Raw genomic sequence first — 20,705 nt, 5'->3', positions numbered from 1 at the left:
GCTACAACATTCACGTGACTGCGGGGGTTTTGGTGCATGCCATTGGTTGGTCTTCCGGGCGACGGTTGAGGTCCCGGTCTGTCTCACTAGGCACGATTTGGTGCCGTTTCGTTTGTAAGTATTCCATCTATATGTTACTTGAGCGTGTCTGCAGATCGTAACAATATTACCCTATGTCTGGCGCCTTCTTACTTTCAATCTAGATTCGCTCATCTTTCTAGTTATTGGTTTTCTATAAAGCTCTACCTTAACATGTTCTGATTTTACACCATGAAGGGTAACATCCAAAAAATTGATGCTAGTAGATCCATATTCATGGGTGAACTGTAGGCCAGCCTTGTTAATGTTCAAATATTCTGCAAATATCTCAGCTTCCTCCTCACTTCCATCCCAGACAAAGAGCAGATCGTCTATATATCGACGATAATAAACAATTTTACCTCTTTGTCTGTTTTTATCCCCATAGATGTGGCACAGCTCCCACCAACCCATATATAGGTTGGCGTAAGAGGGAGCAAATTTTGCTCCCATGGCTGTGCCACACCGCTGGAGATAAAATACGTGCTCAAACACAAAAAAGTTGTGTGTGAGGAGGAATTCGGTGACCCTGACAACAAACCTAATGAAATCATCACTGTATTCTGTAGATCTTTTTAGAAAGAAGGCTATGGCTTCCAAACCTGAGCTATGTGGAATTGATGAATATAGTGACTTAACATCCACTGAAAGCCAGCCATAGCCCTCCCTCCAAGAAATCTTTTCTATCTCTATAAGAAGTTGTTTAGTATCCCTCAGGTGACTGAGGAGTTCCCCCACTAGGGGTTGTAGAAGGGAGTCTAACCATCTGGATAATGGTTCCAACATAGAACCAATCCCGCTGATGATGGGCCTACCCTCAACATTCTCCAAGGACTTATGCACCTTAGGGAGAAGATTGAAGGTAGGAATTCTAGGGTTACTGTTGTATAGATAATCACTAGTGCCTTCATCAAAAAAAAACCCTTCCATCCCATCATCAATCAGGTGTGAAAGTTCCTTTAGGAACCTAGTTGTAGGGTCAAAATCCAATATGGTATATTGTTTAGGATCATTGAGTTGCCGTAGGGCTTCTTTGATAAAGAATACCCTATCCATTAAGACAACGGATCCCCCCTTGTCAGCCGCCCTCACCACCAAATTCTTATTATCACTTAGATCTTTAAGTGCTTTTCTTTCCTTAGCACTAAGATTACCTTTAGTTCCATAGCCAGAGGTGTATGCCAATTTATTTAAATCTTCCTCCACCCTTCGCTGGAATTTTTCCAGGATGGGTCCCCTCGACTGAATGGGGTAAAATTTGGATGCACCTCTGAATTTGGGACCAATGGTATTGGTGTGAGCAGAATTCATATCACCACAATAGTTCTCTCTGTGTAGTGACTCTAGGTCCACCACATCACAACATTCATAAAAAGTTAGAGATACATTTTTTTGGGGCTCTTTAGCTGAATCACCCATATAGATATCCTCAGCCTGGTCATTTTTGAAATGCTTCTTTAATGTTAATGTTCTGATGAGTTTGTTTACATCAACTAGTGTAGTGAATAGATCAAAGTTATCAGTAGGAACAAAATTAAGTCCCAAACCTAGGACTTTTTCCTCAACCTTGCTCAATGTATGGCTAGAAAGGTTAATCACTGGTGTCAGTTGTATTTCCTGCCCTGATATCTCCTCCTGGACGAGGACCTTGTTTTTAAATGATCTCCACCTTTCCCCCCCCTTCTTGTCCTATGGGGGGCCTGGAAAAAACCTGCTCAATCTCTCCCCTCTCCCGTTCCATAGAGGTGGCAGTAGTGGTTATGGGGGCATCATTAGTACTATCCAGATCCTGATATCTGGATTGTTTACCCCTACCTCTTCCCCTGCTACCTGTGTTGGGCTGTACTGGGGTGGGAACTGTGGCTCTAGTTTTGTTTGCGGTGACTGTGGGTACTTGAATATTCTCATCACCTGAAGAGGCCCCAGTATTGTAGTCCTCTTGTGACTCTACCTCACTATCAGAGAAAGTGACTTTTTTGAGTTTGGAATGTCCCTTTTGACCCCCTTGTCCCTGGGATTTAGGTCTATTATCTTTCTTGAATCTGTGTGTAAGTGACCTTTGTTTTCTATTCCAAATATAGACTCTGTTGTTGTCATAATCACTTTGGTCCCTAAGGTATTTCTCATGCTTAATACCCATGATATTATTTTTAGCCTCATCCAAAGTGCTTCTCAAAATGCTATCATATTGTGAGTATTTGACACATGTACTGCGTATGCTAAGTTCTGACTGCAGTAATTCAATATCAACAGTTATATTCTGTAACAGCTTTCTCTTATAATCTATAAGCATATTAATTAAGCGTATCGAGCAATCTGTTAATATAGCATTCCATGCAGTAATGAATTCTACATCCTCTACTAGAAAAGTAGGGAACTTAGCTATGCGCAGTCCCCTAGGTATAATCCCCAAGCTGAGATATTTTTGTAGTGTCCAAATGTCCCATTTGAGACGACATTCTTTTGTCAAGAGAAATTCAGCCTCTTCAAAAAGTTTACTGAGTGGAAGGTGAGCTTGGACACTACAAAAATATCTCAGCTTGGGCATTATACCTAGGGGACTGCGCATAGCTAAGTTCCCTACTTTTCTAGTAGAGGATGTAGAATTCATTACTGCATGGAATGCTATATTAACAGATTGCTCGATACGCTTAATTAATATGCTTATAGATTATAAGAGAAAGCTGTTACAGAATATAACTGTTGATATTGAATTACTGCAGTCAGAACTTAGCATACGCAGTACATGTGTCAAATACTCACAATATGATAGCATTTTGAGAAGCACTTTGGATGAGGCTAAAAATAATATCATGGGTATTAAGCATGAGAAATACCTTAGGGACCAAAGTGATTATGACAACAACAGAGTCTATATTTGGAATAGAAAACAAAGGTCACTTACACACAGATTCATGAAAGATAATAGACCTAAATCCCAGGGACAAGGGGGTCAAAAGGGACATTCCACACTCAAAAAAGTCACTTTCTCTGATAGTGAGGTAGAGTCACAAGAGGACTACAATACTGGGGCCTCTTCAGGTGATGAGAATATTCAAGTACCCACAGTCACCGCAAACAAAACTAGAGCCACAGTTCCCACCCCAGTACAGCCCAACACAGGTAGCAGGGGAAGAGGTAGGGGTAAACAATCCAGATATCAGGATCTGGATAGTACTAATGATGCCCCCATAACCACTACTGCCACCTCTATGGAACGGGAGAGGGGAGAGATTGAGCAGGTTTTTTCCAGGCCCCCCATAGGACAAGAAGGGGGGGGGGAAGGTGGAGATCATTTAAAAACAAGGTCCTCGTCCAGGAGGAGATATCAGGGCAGGAAATACAACTGACACCAGTGATTAACCTTTCTAGCCATACATTGAGCAAGGTTGAGGAAAAAGTCCTAGGTTTGGGACTTAATTTTGTTCCTACTGATAACTTTGATCTATTCACTACACTAGTTGATGTAAACAAACTCATCAGAACATTAACATTAAAGAAGCATTTCAAAAATGACCAGGCTGAGGATATCTATATGGGTGATTCAGCTAAAGAGCCCCAAAAAAATGTATCTCTAACTTTTGATGAATGTTGTGATGTGGTGGACCTAGAGTCACTACACAGAGAGAACTATTGTGGTGATATGAATTCTGCTCACACCAATACCATTGGTCCCAAATTCAGAGGTGCATCCAAATTTTACCCCATTCAGTCGAGGGAACCCATCCTGGAAAAATTCCAGCGAAGGGTGGAGGAAGATTTAAATAAATTGGCATACACCTCTGGCTATGGAACTAAAGGTAATCTTAGTGCTAAGGAAAGAAAAGCACTTAAAGATCTAAGTGATAATAAGAATTTGGTGGTGAGGGCGGCTGACAAGGGGGGATCCGTTGTCTTAATGGATAGGGTATTCTTTATCAAAGAAGCCCTACGGCAACTCAATGATCCTAAACAATATACCATATTGGATTTTGACCCTACAACTAGGTTCCTAAAGGAACTTTCACACCTGATTGATGATGGGATGGAAGGGTTTTTTTTTGATGAAGGCACTAGTGATTATCTATACAACAGTAACCCTAGAATTCCTACCTTCAATCTTCTCCCTAAGGTGCATAAGTCCTTGGAGAATGTTGAGGGTAGGCCCATCATCAGCGGGATTGGTTCTATGTTGGAACCATTATCCAGATGGTTAGACTCCCTTCTACAACCCCTAGTGGGGGAACTCCTCAGTCACCTGAGGGATACTAAACAACTTCTTATAGAGATAGAAAAGATTTCTTGGAGGGAGGGCTATGGCTGGCTTTCAGTGGATGTTAAGTCACTATATTCATCAATTCCACATAGCTCAGGTTTGGAAGCCATAGCCTTCTTTCTAAAAAGATCTACAGAATACAGTGATGATTTCATTAGGTTTGTTGTCAGGGTCACCGAATTCCTCCTCACACACAACTTTTTTGTGTTTGAGCACGTATTTTATCTCCAGCGGTGTGGCACAGCCATGGGAGCAAAATTTGCTCCCTCTTACGCCAACCTATATATGGGTTGGTGGGAGCTGTGCCACATCTATGGGGATAAAAACAGACAAAGAGGTAAAATTGTTTATTATCGTCGATATATAGACGATCTGCTCTTTGTCTGGGATGGAAGTGAGGAGGAAGCTGAGATATTTGCAGAATATTTGAACATTAACAAGGCTGGCCTACAGTTCACCCATGAATATGGATCTACTAGCATCAATTTTTTGGATGTTACCCTTCATGGTGTAAAATCAGAACATGTTAAGGTAGAGCTTTATAGAAAACCAATAACTAGAAACACTCTCTTACATGCCCATAGCAGTCACCCGAAACAGGTATTCAAGTCAGTCTTGAAGGGTCAGTTCACCAGGGTTAAGAGGAATTGTACCCGGGATAGTGAACACCTCAAGCATGAAACTGAACTAGTTACCAAGTTTCAAGAGAGAGGGTACCCCAAACAGGATATATGTAGGGCACGTGAGGAAGTAAGGGCCATAAAAAGGACCACCCTACTCAGCGAGAAACATTCCTTATGTGATACTGAATCTGAACAGTTAACTTTTGTTACTCAGTTCAGTAGGCAATATTACCAGGTGTGCAATATTATACGCAAGCATATGACAATGCTGAAGGCTGATGACGAACTTGCACATATTGCCACACAAAGGGTGAGGTTTGCCTTTAGAAGAGGCAAAACCATAGGCAATTATGTAGCCCCCACACAATTAAAACAAGATGAAATAAATACATCCTCTTGGTTAAGGTATAAAGGAGTTTACAAGTGTAATTTTAGCAGCTGCATAGCTTGTGGGCATGCAAAATTAGGAAATATATTTAGGAGTGCCTATTCAGGAGAGACATTTGCACATAGGGCGCTCTTCAATTGTAGGTCCACGTATGCAGTCTATCTCCTCAGCTGCGACACATGTGACGTTCAATACACAGGTCAAACGTCTCGACAAGTCAGAACCAGGATAAGGGAACATATAAATGACATTAAGCAAGGCAAACTCACTACCCCCCTAGTGAATCACTTCAAGATAAAACACAATAAGGATCCAGGGACATTGTCATGGACAATTATTGAAGTGGTAAACACACATAATAGGGGAGGTGATAGGGAGAATTTGCTCCTCAAAAGGGAGGTGTTTTGGATACACAGGTTGCACACCAGAGTGCCCAAAGGGCTAAACTCAGAATATGATTTAATTAATTTCTGGTGTTAACCTGTGTATTCAAGACAAAACACTATAATGCTGATACATGCTTATAAGTACATGTATGTGTATATAAATTTATGGATAAACTTCCCCCTAGGTAACTACACACATGGCTAAGAAAGTGATTTAATATATCCTAATGTAAGCACATTAAAGTAAAATATAGTTATATGCAAAAATGCCATTTAGTGTAAGTTGATAAAAATAACTCTCTGGTGCCTCCTGTATAGTGTCATCTTACAGGTCCATATATATGTATTAATTTTTATCTTTATTTTCATTTTTATTTTTATTTTTAATTTCATCATTCATAATTAATTACTAAACTGTTTTTCAATTTTTGCGTTTTCACATTCATATACATGATAAGGAATGTTTAGTGAATGATATTACTAATATAGTATTAATTTGGTTAACATATGTGACGGATAAAATTATGCACAAAGTGAATAGTATGGTATTACATCCTAGATTAGGGCATATATATATACTACAGGTGGAGGTGGGTGTCACCCACGTAGCACATTAGTTTTTTAACCTATCACATGTGATTTGTGTCTTTAAATAAGCAAACAAGCTTACACCCTCAGCTACGATTACGGCATTTGCCGAAACATGTCAGCACCAGGGTACGTGGGGTACCTCCACTCCACCTTTGCCCTCGAGGATTAAGGCTTTTTCCGAAGTGTCTCCTGTTTTAACACTTTAATAAAGGACGTTTTTGTTTGTGAAATTACCCGGTGCCTCTTCTCGTTTTTGAATTACTGCCTGATTGGATATGCTCAAAGGCACGGGTACTCACACACACATCCTGAGCAGCAGTGAATCACCCCTGTAAGGCACGGTACTTTGCTGGAACAACGGTCTCCCTTGGCCGTGGACTCTCCTCACCTGCAGGATCCTTCCGCTCCCAGCTGTGACGTCACAGAGTTCCGGATTGACCGCACACACGTTGAGACGCTGTAGGGACCCACGCCGCGGCTCGACCTCCTGGCTATCGCTGTGGATGCACAGAATTCAGAGGGGATCTGGAGCAAGGAAGTTTCAAGGTGGGTCCCCAGAATCAGCGCCACATCAGAAAACCATTTGCAGGTCGTATGTATGCACACGGAACTTTCTGGGGGCTTTTGTGATGTGATGAGATTTGAAGCAGGTGTTATACACTAGGGGTGCATTCACAAATAAGCCACTACAACAATACGCTCACAGGTGCTGCAAACTCTCTCTAATGCACTAGAGGGCACTCCACATCCTTTGTTTTTCCTCCCTTTCTTCTCCTTCCTACTGGTTCCCCTCTCGCTCCCCTCCTCCTCATTCCCTCAGCCTTCTCCACATTCCTCCTCTGCCCCTTTCTTCCTCCTCTACCCCCCTCTTTACCCCTGTCTTGGTTAACTTTACCCCCTGGGAGCTATCTCCTGATGTCCTGACAGGGGGTGACTATGCCTGAGGAGAGGTTCTCCTATCAGGGAGAGCCGAAGAAAAATCTTGGTTATGGTGAAATGAGTCAATGTTGGTAATGTACTGACGTTTTGTTGTGCTATTGATTATGATACCATGTAATCTCCTTTATGTACCTAGATGCTAGTGCTGTTTTTATTTTGGATTGTGCCCCCTCAGGGTGCCTTTCTCTCCCTCCTCCCCTCTTAACCCTCCTAATCCCCTCTCTCTCTTTCCCTTCTTCACACTTTTCCCTTGTCTTCCCCTAATCCCTCGCCCCTAGGTCCTCTTCTCTTCCCTTCTTCCTCTCTACCTGTATCCCTTCTCTCTTTCCCTCTATGAACTCCCACTCTCTACCCACTTCGGGTATATCTCTTATTTACTAAATTTTAGGGTGTTACTATTGCTGTTTTTTACTATATTGCAGAGGTATATTTAGATATTTATGTTTGCCTATTAACCATGACCTGCACGTGCCGCCAGATATGCAGGCAATCTTCAGTTGGCCAGCTCCCTCTGAGGACTGAGATTGTATCAAGTGCCTTAACGTTGCCAGAGGACTGGTAATGTACCTACGAATGGACCTGCTGTTAATTGTTAATGGGTTTCCTGCTCAATGATTATATAAGTGATCTACATACTGTTGTTGTTCATTCCAGGTTACTAAGTTATCTCCCATTTCAGTGGTATTACTAAAGCTCATTCTTTACCCTTTGCTTCCCCTCCCCTCTTCCCTTTCTGCTAATCCCCCGGTCTCTCCTTCCCCCCCCATCCTCTCCTGCCTTCTCTTCATTCCTCCTCCGTTTCCTCTTCCCTTCCCTGTTCCTTATTTGTCTGCCCCGCCCTCTCTTTGCCCATCTTGCTCCTCTCCCCCCGCCTGCTTTATTTCCTCTTATCATCCTCTTCCACCTCTATCTTTGCTCCTCTAGTTCCCCCATCCAGCCCCTGGGCAATCCTCTCTTCCCTCCTTTCCCCTGTCCCTTGATTTGACCCTTCATCCCCCCTGCGATTGTGCGGGGGGGGGGGGATCTCAGCTAATTCTATTTCTTGGTGGTTATCTCATGATGTTCTGACATACTGTAACTATTCTAGAGGGGGAGTCTTCCTGGCAGGGGGGGCGGGGGGAGGTGCTTGGGGTGAAGTGTCAAACGTTGAGAGTGCTTTGACGCCCAGCTGTGTTTCAATTTGTTACCCCATGTACTTCCCTACATAAACTACACCGCTGGTAGTGATACCAAACTGGGCTGCGCCCCTCTGGGTGCCTCCTCTTCCTTTCTTTCTCCTGCCCCCCCCGGGTTGGCTCTCCCCTCCTCCCCCTCTTCGCTTTCTTCCCTTCCTGTTCCCCCTAACCCCTTGCGTCTTGGTCCTTTTCCTCCTTCCTCCCCCTCATTACCTGTGTCTTTTTCTCTCTCCCCTACTTAGTATTCCCTTCCCCCGCGCACCTTGGACATATTTCTTATTTGCTGGTGTTCTATGGAGGGGGAGGGAGAGAAAATAAATTGCTGTTGTTGTTATTTACCATTATATTGCTGATGTCTATGTGAATGGCTTTATTTGTCTATCTACTACAATCTGTATATGTCTTTTGATGCCTGCCATTGCCCCTAGAAGATCTGGGATTTCCTATCTGCTTTAAATGCATAGAGTGTGAAAGTATACTGTAGGCCCATTTCCCCCCCTTCCCTCTGCCCTTGTAACCTATATTCCCTTCCCTCGTCTCCCTTCCTACACTGAACCTCCTTCCCTCCTTCTCCTTCTCACCAGCTCTTTAGGTTATCTGACTACAGCTCTGTATACGAAAAGCTTAGTGCCTATACATTGTGCACCGGTGGTGGAGGGGAGCCCCTGGGCTGTTCCCTCCTCCACTTCCTCCTTCCCCCTCCCCCCTGGTGGCGGTTGTTTTCGGTGCAGTTAGGGATTGTCCATTTTATCCTCCGCACTCCCTATTTGGCAGAGTGTAGTAGCCTCTGCCCAGCCCGAAGAACCTAGTAACTCCTGTGTACCTCTTCCCCAACCCCTTCATCTCCGCCTGTTCCTTTTCCCCTTTCCTTTTTTTTTTTTCTTCTTTTCCTCTTCCCCTCTCTTCATTACAATGAGAATCGGCACACTAAATGTTCGGGGCCTTAATTCCCCTACTAAGAGAAGCCTACTTCTTAAACTCCTAAAAATTCAACGCTTAGATGTTGTGTATTTACAAGAGACCCACTGGACGGAGCCTCGGGCCGCCATGTTCCACCCCAGAGATTTCCCAATTCGCTTGTCCTCTACCTTCCATAAAAAGGCCAGGGGGGTTACCATCTTAATTGGTAAGCATTTCTCCTACGAACCTGTATATCTTGAATCGGATCCTTCAGGCCGATTTATAATATGCGTATGTCGCCTGGACAATGTCTTGGTAACTCTGGTAGCTCTGTATTCCCCTAATGTCAACCAGACCCGCTTCCTCAGCAACCTACTAAATAAGGTGAGCCGACTCAAACAAGGGCACGTTAGGGGAGACTGCAACCTGGTGTGGGACCCGAGCAGGGATAGGAGGTCACAGAGGGGGAGCCCTCCTCACCGTGGGGAGGAGCACTACTCTCAACTTTTCAGAAATGTTGTCTCACAACACTCGTACCATGACATCTGGAGGGCCCTACACCCTGATGTCGACGACTTCACTTGTCACTCGCCCCCTTCCCAGTCTTTTTCAAGAATAGATTATCTCTTCTGCCACTCGTGGACGCTGCAGTTGGTGGCGGCAGCTGTGATCATACCCTGCGTATGGTCGGATCACGACGCAGTGGTTGCAGACATCACACTCTCTCCCTCTGGGGATTGTGGACGCTCCTGGCGCTTACCGGAGTGGCTCCTCGCGGACTCCCGGGTCCCTTTCTGGATACGAGAAATAGAGGAATTCCTTAGCATAAATGACACGGGTTCCATATCGGCACTAACTCTGTGGGCGACGCTTAAGGCCTATCTCCGCGGACTCTTTATGCAACAGTCTTCGGAGGCCAGAAAGCTCAAAGGGGCTAGCTTAGCCCAACTTTATCAGGATTACTCTATCTCCAGGAGTCAACTTAGAGGGGCTAGATCGGATTCCCTGATAAGGAAAATCCATGCTCTCAAAAAAGAGATCGAGGCTTGCGAGCTTGAGAGGGTACAGAGAGGACTCTATTTTCTGAAACAGAGGTACTACCACAAAGGGGACAGAGCGGATAGGCTTCTGGCCCACAAACTCCAACAGAGGACCCTACTAAGCAAGATAGCCTTTATCACAAGAGACAATAGAAAATTTTACTCCCCAAGTGATATAGGAGAAGTCTTTGCCGACTATTACAGCGGTCTCTATCAGATATCTGAAGACCCCTGTTCTCACTTTAAACCGGCGTCCGCTATTCCTGAGTTCCTTAACAAACTCCAACTACCACGCATTCCTGAGGACCTGTTGGACCTCCTCGCTGCCCCCATCTCGGGGGAGAAGATTGAGACGACGATCAAGAGCCTCAAGGCTCACAAATCTCCAGGGCCAGACGGGTTTGATGTCATGTTTTATAAAAAAATTGTGACTCAGCTATGCCCCATCCTTACCCGTGTGTTCGGTGAGGCCATGAGTGCTGGTAGGTTCCCCCAGGATTTTTTAGAGGCGTCAATCATAACTATACCCAAGCCTGGGAAGAACCCTGAGTTCTGCGAGAGCTACCGCCCAATATCTCTCATAAATGGCGATGTAAAACTATACGCGAAAATTCTGGCCTCGAGGCTAAATAAAATTCTCCCGGTCCTGATCCACCCAGACCAGGTGGGTTTCACTCCGGGAAGACAGGGCTCAGATAACACCAGATGCCTATTGAATATATTCTTTGAGACTGCTGCACTTGGGATCCCACTGGTTACCCTGTCGGTGGAAGCTGAAAAAGCATTCGACAGGGTCCGGTGGGAGTACATGGTTGAGGTCTTGCGTTCTTTTGGGTTCCCTTGCACTTTCATCACGGCGGTAATGGCCCTCTACTCGGGCCCGTCTGCTAGAGTGAGAGGATTGGGGTTTGTTTCTAGAGCTTTCTCGATTAAGAATGGCACGAGACAGGGGTGCCCTCTGTCGCCGCTTCTTTTTGTCTTGATGATGGAGCCTCTCGTGGCCAGGCTTTGGGCGACCCCCTCTATCCAACCCCTGGTACTACATGATATCCCGCAGGTCTTAGCGCTTTTTGCGGATGACTTGACAATCTTCCTCGATGAGCCGGAGGAATCCCTTCCTAAACTATTCAAAATATTGGCTGAATTTTCCAGTCTGACGTATTATAAACTTAATTATACTAAGACAGAGGCCTATGCTATAGGCTTATCTGAAACTACACTAGATGCCTTAAAAGGATCTTACCCATTCAAATGGTCCACTGAAGGACTAAAACACTTGGTGGTTGTGCTCTCTCATAACCCCAAACAAATCATCACAGCAAATTATGGTTCCCTTCTCAGAGAGTTCCAGAGGACGGTTGCTAACTGGAAGGTCCCTGAGGTCTCGTGGACGGGGAGAGTCGCGGCCGTGAAGATGCTCTTGCTGCCAAAGCTGGTCTATTTCTTTAGGTGTTTACCGGTTCTGGTCCCGGCGTATCTCCTTAACCATTTTCAGTCTATCTTTACGAAGTACGTGTGGAACGGGCGTCATGTGAGGCTTCCACTGACCCAATTACAAAAACCAAAGAGGTGTGGGGGCATGTCTGTCCCAAATGTCTTACTATACTACAAAGCTGCCATGCTCTTGCATATAGCTGCTTGGGGGGTGAGGGATTGCTCCGCAGGGTGGTTCCAAATAGAACAGGGATCGCTGCCCGCCGGAGTTGACTTGGCCGATCTTATTTGGATCCCAGACCATGCAGAGGTGCTGAGTGGAATTCACAGCCGCATAATCAGGACCTGCCTGAAACTCTGGAGGGAACTGAGGTCACTCGACTCGGTCGCTCCGCACCCCTCCCCGATACACTCCATCAAGGCTCTACTATAGTGCCTCCCTGATTCCCACCCCAGGAAATGGGAAGCCTTAGAGATCGGGCTATTATCCGATCTCTACCATGGAGATGTTCTAGCCGTCCCCCCCCCTCACTTATCCGACAGACAATTTCCCTAGAGAGCTACAGTTTGAATACCTGCGTCTGGTCTCGCTCCTCCTGTCCTGGGGTTTTCCGAAATCGAACATACGAGTCCTCACCAAGTGGGAGAGGAGATGGTTGGGGGGCAGACCTCTAAGAGGCTCCCTATCGTTCCATTACAGAACTCTCCTCAACTCCCCTCATTTTATGAAAACTAAGTCTACAGAGGATTGGGAAAGAGATCTGGGGGCGGTGGCTTCAGAGGGGAAGTGGCAGCGAGCTCTTCAGGATGTTAGTGCGGCGGTTCGATGCTCTAACCTATTCGAATTATATCTTAAAATGCTGCTTAGGTGGCATTGGGTCCCGACCAGGTTGCACAGAATATACCCCTCCCGATCGGCCGATTGCTGGAGGGGCTGTGCACAGCGTGGTACACACCTACACATCTGGTGGGAGTGTCCCAAATTGAGACACTTTTGGTCTCAAGTGGCGGAATTGCTCCGGAGGTTGGGTCTCACCGATACTCTCACTGGAGATTTGGTGCTCTTTCACTTTGGGCTGCAGGACCTCCCAAGGTCATCCCGATTGCTAGGCGTTATTATTCTCCTGACGGCAAAACTATATAGCCAGACAATGGGCGAAACGTGCCCCCGTCACGCTGACCCCAGTTCTGGAGTCCTTGGACTACATCCAAAAAATGGAAGAATATGCGTTAAGGATTGAGGGTCGCTATGATTTCTACTGCTCAATTTGGTTTCCTTGGGAGGAATATAGAAGGACGTGAAGTACTGGCAACTCAGCGGGAGATCGGGTTGACACGTGGTCCCTAAGAATGCACTGGGTCGGTGGCGGCCCGACTACTCCTATACCCTTCCTGTGAAAAATTAAAAATGATTTTTTTTTTCTCTCTCTTTTTCTTCCCTCCTGTTATCCTTCCCTCTCTTCCTCTCCCCCTTCCCCACTCCCCACTTCCGATCATTAGTTCTTCGGGTTACCCACCCCCTACTGCCCCGACATCTCCTTTAGCTGTTTTACATCTTGTAGTTCAAGTTCTCACATTCTGTATATCGTGATGTTTATATTTATGCAACACTTGGTTCCTGTTTTATATGACTTACAATGTGAAATTCTGATCCTAAGATCCTAAGCTTCCGCTGAGCACCAGCTACCAGATCCCATAAGTGGATCTACTTTACATTGTTGACGTTTGAATACCCTGTTGTTTAACAATAACAAATGAGGCATTATTAAGGTCAATACCATGTTCCCATTACTGTTTAAATGTATGCGTGTGTACCAAGGAATTAACGGTATGTACTATTATTTGAGATATTGTCCTTTAAGCTCTGATTGTAATTCTGACTTCTTTTGCCTCAATAAAAATATTTAAAAAAAAAAAAAAAAATTTGATTTGAACAAATGAATGTCTAAAAATTTGTTTTAAAATTCAAATTTTTAGAAACATTCGCCCATCCCTATTCATAAATACATATTTCTACATATATCTGATGGTATTTTGGTACAATATATTTTAGTACAATATATCTATACCTACTGTATATATCTATATCTATATATATATATATATATACACGTTGATTGGAGTAGCCGTGTTAGTCCAGAGATTTAGATATCAAAATAACAAGAGTATTGCATTGAGCAATGATACTTTTTTTATTGGACTAACTATACATTTAAAAGTTGACAAGCTTTCAACTTACAAATGTTGACAAGCTTGTCAACTTACAAATGTACAGGGAGTGCAGAATTATTAGGCAAATGAGTATTTTGACCACATCATCCTCTTTATGCATGTTGTCTTACTCCAAGCTGTATAGGCTCGAAAGCCTACTACCAATTAAGCATATTAGGTGATGTGCATCTTTGTAATGAGAAGGGGTGTGGTCTAATGACATCAACACCCTATATCAGGTGTGCATAATTATTAGGCAACTTCCTTTCCTTTGGCAAAATGGGTCAAAAGAAGGACTTGACAGGCTCAGAAAAGTAAAAAATAGTGAGATATCTTGCAGACGGATGCAGCACTCTTAAAATTGCAAAGCTTCTGAAGCGTGATCATCAAACAATCAAGCGTTTCATTCAAAATAGTCAACAGGGTCTCAAGAAGCGTGTGGAAAAACCAAGGCGCAAAATAACTGCCCATGAACTGAGAAAAGTCAAGTGTGCAGCTGCCAAGATGCCACTTGCCACAAGTTTGGCCATATTTCAGAGCTGCAACATCACTGGAGTGCCCAAAAGCACAAGGTGTGCAATACTCAGAGACATGGCCAAGGTAAGAAAGGCTGAAAGACGACCACCACTGAACAAGACACACAAGCTGAAACGTCAAGACTGGGCCAAGAAATATCTCAAGACTGATTTTTCTAAGGTTTTATGGACTGATGAAATGAGTGAGTCTTGATGGGCCAGATGGATGGGCCCGTGGCTGGATTGGTAAAGGGCAGAGAGCTCCAGTCCGACTCAGACGCCAGCAAGGTGGAGGTGGAGTACTGGTTTGGGCTGGTATCATCAAAGATGAGCTTGTGGGGCCTTTTCGGGTTGAGGATGGAGTCAAGCTCAACTCCCAGTCCTACTGCCAGTTTCTGGAAGACACCTTCTTCAAGCAGTGGTACAGGAAGAAGTCTGCATCCTTCAAGAAAAACATGATTTTCATGCAGGACAATGCTCCATCACACGCGTCTAAGTACTCCACAGCGTGGCTGGCAAGAAAGGGTATAAAAGAAGAAAATCTAATGACATGGCCTCCTTGTTCACCTGATCTGAACCCCATTGAGAACCTGTGGTCCATCATCAAATGTGAGATTTACAAGGAGGGAAAACAGTACACCTCTCTGAACAGTGTCTGGGAGGCTGTGGTTGCTGCTGCACGCAATGTTGATGGTGAACAGATCAAAACACTGACAGAATCCATGGATGGCAGGCTTTTGAGTGTCCTTGCAAAGAAAGGTGGCTATATTGGTCACTGATTTGTTTTTGTTTTGTTTTTGAATGTCAGAAATGTATATTTGTGAATGTTGAGATGTTATATTGGTTTCACTGGTAAAAATAAATAATTGAAATGGGTATATATTTGTTTTTTGTTAAGTTGCCTAATAATTATGCACAGTAATAGTCACCTGCACACACAGATATCCCCCTAAAATAGCTAAAACTAAAAACAAACTAAAAACTTCTTCCAAAAATATTCATCTTTGATATTAATGAGTTTTTTGGGTTCATTGAGAACATGGTTGTTGTTCAATAATAAAATTAATCCTCAAAAATACAACTTGCCTAATAATTCTGCTCTCCCTGTATAGTTTGTCCAATAAAAAAAATATCATTGCTCAATGCAATAGTCTTGTTATTTTTATATATATATATATATATATATATATATATATATATATATATATATATATATATATATATATATATATATATATATATATAGAAAGAAACAAAGTGGAGTTAACTACACAGCGCTAATCCCACAAATATATAGTGTACTATTTACATACACCTCGTGTGACAATATTATAGCATAAATGTATCAAACAATGATTCCTACTGAGAGCACATTGCTACAATGTTTTGCTATAATTATTAGAAAGTAATTTATACGCTTATGATTAGTTAGCTATTATCTCAGTGTTACAATTTCTGTTGTATAAAGAATTTAAAGTTCAAAATATGCTGAAGAAATCTTAAAACAGCAGTAGTATTCTGTCTTCCAATTCAACGTTCAATAATGCAGACATAAAATGGCAACAATCCCAATTGGCCTCACAGGCTACTCACATTAAGTGACCTCAATCGTATGAGGTAAGGAACAGGCGTTTTGGATGTATTAGAATTCTGCGCTGATCCTCTGGTAGCAGGCTTGTGATCCTGTGCGTTGTTTCAGATAGAATTATGGTTCATCAGTTGGAGCCACAGCGCGAGGTATCTTTCAAATTTCTTCCCTCCTCAGGATCACCAATGCTGATGTCGGCAACAGTTCTTTGCCTCTTTAATAACTCCAACGTTTATATAAAGGAAACAGACACAGCACATAGCATAATACTGTTTAAAAGTAACACAAATTTATTTGCAGATAGAGAATAATACTCACAAACGAGACCTCAGTTTGTATGAGGTATCAATATAGCATCTCATTTAAAAGGACCGTAATCCCACACTGTGATAAAAGTTTCCACTTTAGTAGAATGTGATATTTGTAAAATATCTTTTAGCAGTCATATATTGACGTGAAAAATATGAGCTTGTAAAAACTCAGGCTGAGTGTTGAATCTGGCTGCTCATCCCCAGTATTACTGATACAGTGGCTGTGTGGGATTCTGGTTAAACCGCAACCACAAAATAGTTTTTACAAGCTCATATTTTTCACGTCAATATATGACTGCTAAAAGATATTTTACAAATATCACATTCTACTAAAGTGGAAACTTTTATCACAGTGTGGGATTACGGTCCTTTTAAATGAGATGCTATATTGATACCTCATACAAACTGAGGTCTCGTTTGTGAGTATTATTCTCTATCTGCAAATAAATTTGTGTTACTTTTAAACAGTATTATGCTATGTGCTGTGTCTGTTTCCTTTATATAAACGTTGGAGTTATTAAAGAGGCAAAGAACTGTTGCCGACATCAGCATTGGTGATCCTGAGGAGGGAAGAAATTTGAAAGATACCTCGCGCTGTGGCTCCAACTGATGAACCATAATTCTATCTGAAACAACGCACAGGATCACAAGCCTGCTACCAGAGGATCAGCGCAGAATTCTAATACATCCAAAACGCCTGTTCCTTACCTCATACGATTGAGGTCACTTAATGTGAGTAGCCTGTGAGGCCAATTGGGATTGTTGCCATTTTATGTCTGCATTATTGAACGTTGAATTGGAAGACAGAATACTACTGCTGTTTTAAGATTTCTTCAGCATATTTTGAACTTTAAATTCTTTATACAACAGAAATTGTAACACTGAGATAATAGCTAACTAATCATAAGCGTATAAATTACTTTCTAATAATTATAGCAAAACATTGTAGCAATGTGCTCTCAGTAGGAATCATTGTTTGATACATTTATGCTATAATATTGTCACACGAGGTGTATGTAAATAGTACACTATATATTTGTGGGATTAGCGCTGTGTAGTTAACTCCACTTTGTTTCTTTCTATACCTATACGGTGTGATCACCTGCAAGGGTAGTGTGATCACACTCTCTTGTTTACTCCAGCAGCTTATCTCGTACAGGTGTTAATATTTTTTGCGCCTCCAGTGTGGCCCACACCTAGGTGTGGCTCACATTACAAAAACCCTTTACTTTTGATACACATATATATATATATATATATATAAATGCAACAAAAATATCCCCACTCACTGGACTTAAATGAAAAAAACTTTATAGAAGTGACATTTCGGGGTACAACACCTCGTCCTCAGACCAAATTATTAGGTGAGAGTGCTAGTCCATTTTGTGACGTTCTAAATATATATATATATATATATATATATATATATATATAAAACTTTAAAGAGATAAGCACCAATGTAATGGAATGAAAACAATCAAATGAAATAAGAGAATGCCCGAGACAGAGGTACACTACTACCACAGAACCTATATAACATATGCAAACATAATATATATACGTAATGCCAAAAATCACAAGCCCCTAAATTAAAGGACATAATCAGAACAAATGCATACAAAACAAACATACAACATGACACATACTGGGCGTCCCTATTGATGTATGCCAATTCCTATTAGCTATACCTAGGCTGTGATGCAGAGTAGGTGTTGCTCTAGGGCCTTAAAAGAAGGAGGCTCTTCTGGAGTGACAGGCCAAATTGAAGGGCAGAGCCCGAAGTGCGCGTTGCCTGTTGTGATGTCAGACGCCAGTCCGAGAGGGTGCAAGCGTGTTTGCTTGAATTTACTTGCGGGAGTTTCTTGTTGCAAAGTACTTTATTCCAGTATCTACAAGACGCACTTTCTAACATCTGTGGATTTCATCAGCAGGACTGCTGTCAAGTAACTCTTGAATCCGGACGGAGTGGGTGAGATCGCTCATAGAGCGCAACTTCAAAGGCATTCCCTGTGTGTTACCAGCGGACTTCGGTCCTGGAGTGCTGGTTCTGTTTAAGTTTCTTCACATACACAGGGGTTTGCTTAACCCTTTCACCACCGGTTTACCTGGGTTGACAAGTTGATTTATAACTGGAACTGTATATACATACGCTTATGTTTCTCCTGCTTATTTCTGCTGTTCAGCATGTTGCCATGGGCATGAATCACATTGCATTAACCTCTTCATTACTTTCAAGTTGCCATTAATTGAGACATTTGCATGAACTGCTTTACATTATCGCTTGCACCCCACTTTGCTTAATCTTTTGCCTTGCTTATAAGCATATACATTTTTTAGTCTGGACTGGCTCTGAATCTTTTTTTCTTAAATGGCGACGCCCAGTATGTGTCATGTTGTATGTTTGTTTTGTATGCATTTGTTCTGATTATATCCTTTAATTTAGGGCCTTGCGATTTTTGGCATTAAGTATATATATTATGTTTGCATTAAATGTTATATTCACTTCGAAGCTACATCCTTGTGTCATTAGCGTTTTTTGATCCATTACTATCTGTTTGAGTGCGTGGAGTTTGGAAAAATAAAAATTAACTTGTAATATACCATTAAAATACAGAGGGAGATTTCATATATGTATATATGATTATTTATAGATATATACAGATTATATAGGAATATCTATTCATAAATACATAGAACATATTCTGCTATGTGCAGAACATTGGAATGTGAAATATTTCCTGTAAATACACAGTATAACATTTTATAAATGAATATTGCATAAATATGTTTTTACATATTTTCATTTACTTAAATGCTATCTGTTCTTAAATTACTATCTGTTTGAGTGCATAGATATCTATCTATATTTATATTTATATATATATATATATATATATTGTTAATAGAAAGAGAAAATCAAGTAATGGCGCACAGCTGATTACTATTGATCAATAAATTGAAGTATTGTCAATATCAATGTATTGCTGATTGATATGTCATACAAATAAAAGTAAAAATAAAGTACATATGTCCATAAAATTGGTTTTGAGCTCAAGTTATTTCTTATGCTTCAACAGTTTTTATCCTTCTAGGGTAAGTAAGATGTGCTTACCAGAAAGTACCTCAATCCTATGAGGTAAGGTGTCAGCCTTTTTTGGGGGGTTGCAGATGGTTCTTGGACTCTTGTCGAGATGAAAAAAACTTTTCTTTTCTTTTGAATTGTGTAATCTTGCAATTTCTGCAGTATGCCTTTAATGGAAATCCTGGACTCTCTTGTGAAGATGTTACAGCTGGATGTAATTTGACAAACAGTAATGGAGACTCCTGGACTCTTTTCTTTTCTTTTCCTTATGGTGGTAAGGATCTTTATCTTGTATCAGATCATTCCATGGATCATAAAGGAGAAATAAGAGACAAATACATAGCGTAATACAGTTAAGATAAAAATGGTGTTTATTTTACACGATCAGTTATGCTTACATTTGTCAACCTCAATCATTTATGAGGTAAGATAAAGGCACATAGAATATCTTTGTTTTCTTATTCCTTGTAGTTGATGACACTGTGTGTCTGGGTAAAAGCCGTTTTTTAAAAAACTTATATATAGCCCCTAAAAATGGGGTACTTTATATGCTGTCAATTGTGTGACTCTGTGTATATATGGTCACAATATGTCCGATATAAATTAATAGGCAAGGTGGTAGGTGTTGTGGCTAATTGTTACTGATAAAATATAGCCTGGATGCAATTCAGTCAGAGTTGTAAATGCATATTATACTTTACCACCTTGCTGAAGTGCTAGTTGAAAGTTTTTCTGTGAAATTATTTTCTTTGGATCAGAAAATGCCGTATTGGAACTTAGAAGTCCGCCCGCTTTCTTCAAATTCTTACGCGTTTCGAAGTGATACAACACTTCTTCGTCAGAGAATAGAAAGTGTAATGGGCTATGAACGGCTTGTCAGTTTTTAAAGGATAGAAATTGGGCGCGTTTTTTTTCTCCTTCTAGTTCCAATACGGCTGTTTTGCGTGTGACGTCAAGCGTAATGACGTTTGTCTCAATGTTGTCATGGAAACGCCTGGGAGAGGAAGCGGTTGTTACTGGGTCCTAATTTCTCCCATATTCGTAATGATATGACTATTAATTAGTCGGATATTTCTATAACATATTTTCTTGTTAAAAACAAAGAAAGTGTTATATCATAAAAATAAGTTCTTTGTCTATTACATTATTAGGTGTAAAGTTTGGTATGACAGTTAAACTGATTTTTATA

Source organism: Bombina bombina, chromosome 6 (assembly GCF_027579735.1).
Source record: "Bombina bombina isolate aBomBom1 chromosome 6, aBomBom1.pri, whole genome shotgun sequence".
NCBI classification, from domain to species: Eukaryota; Metazoa; Chordata; class Amphibia; order Anura; family Bombinatoridae; genus Bombina; species Bombina bombina.
Note: the sequence above shows the minus strand (reverse complement) of the source record.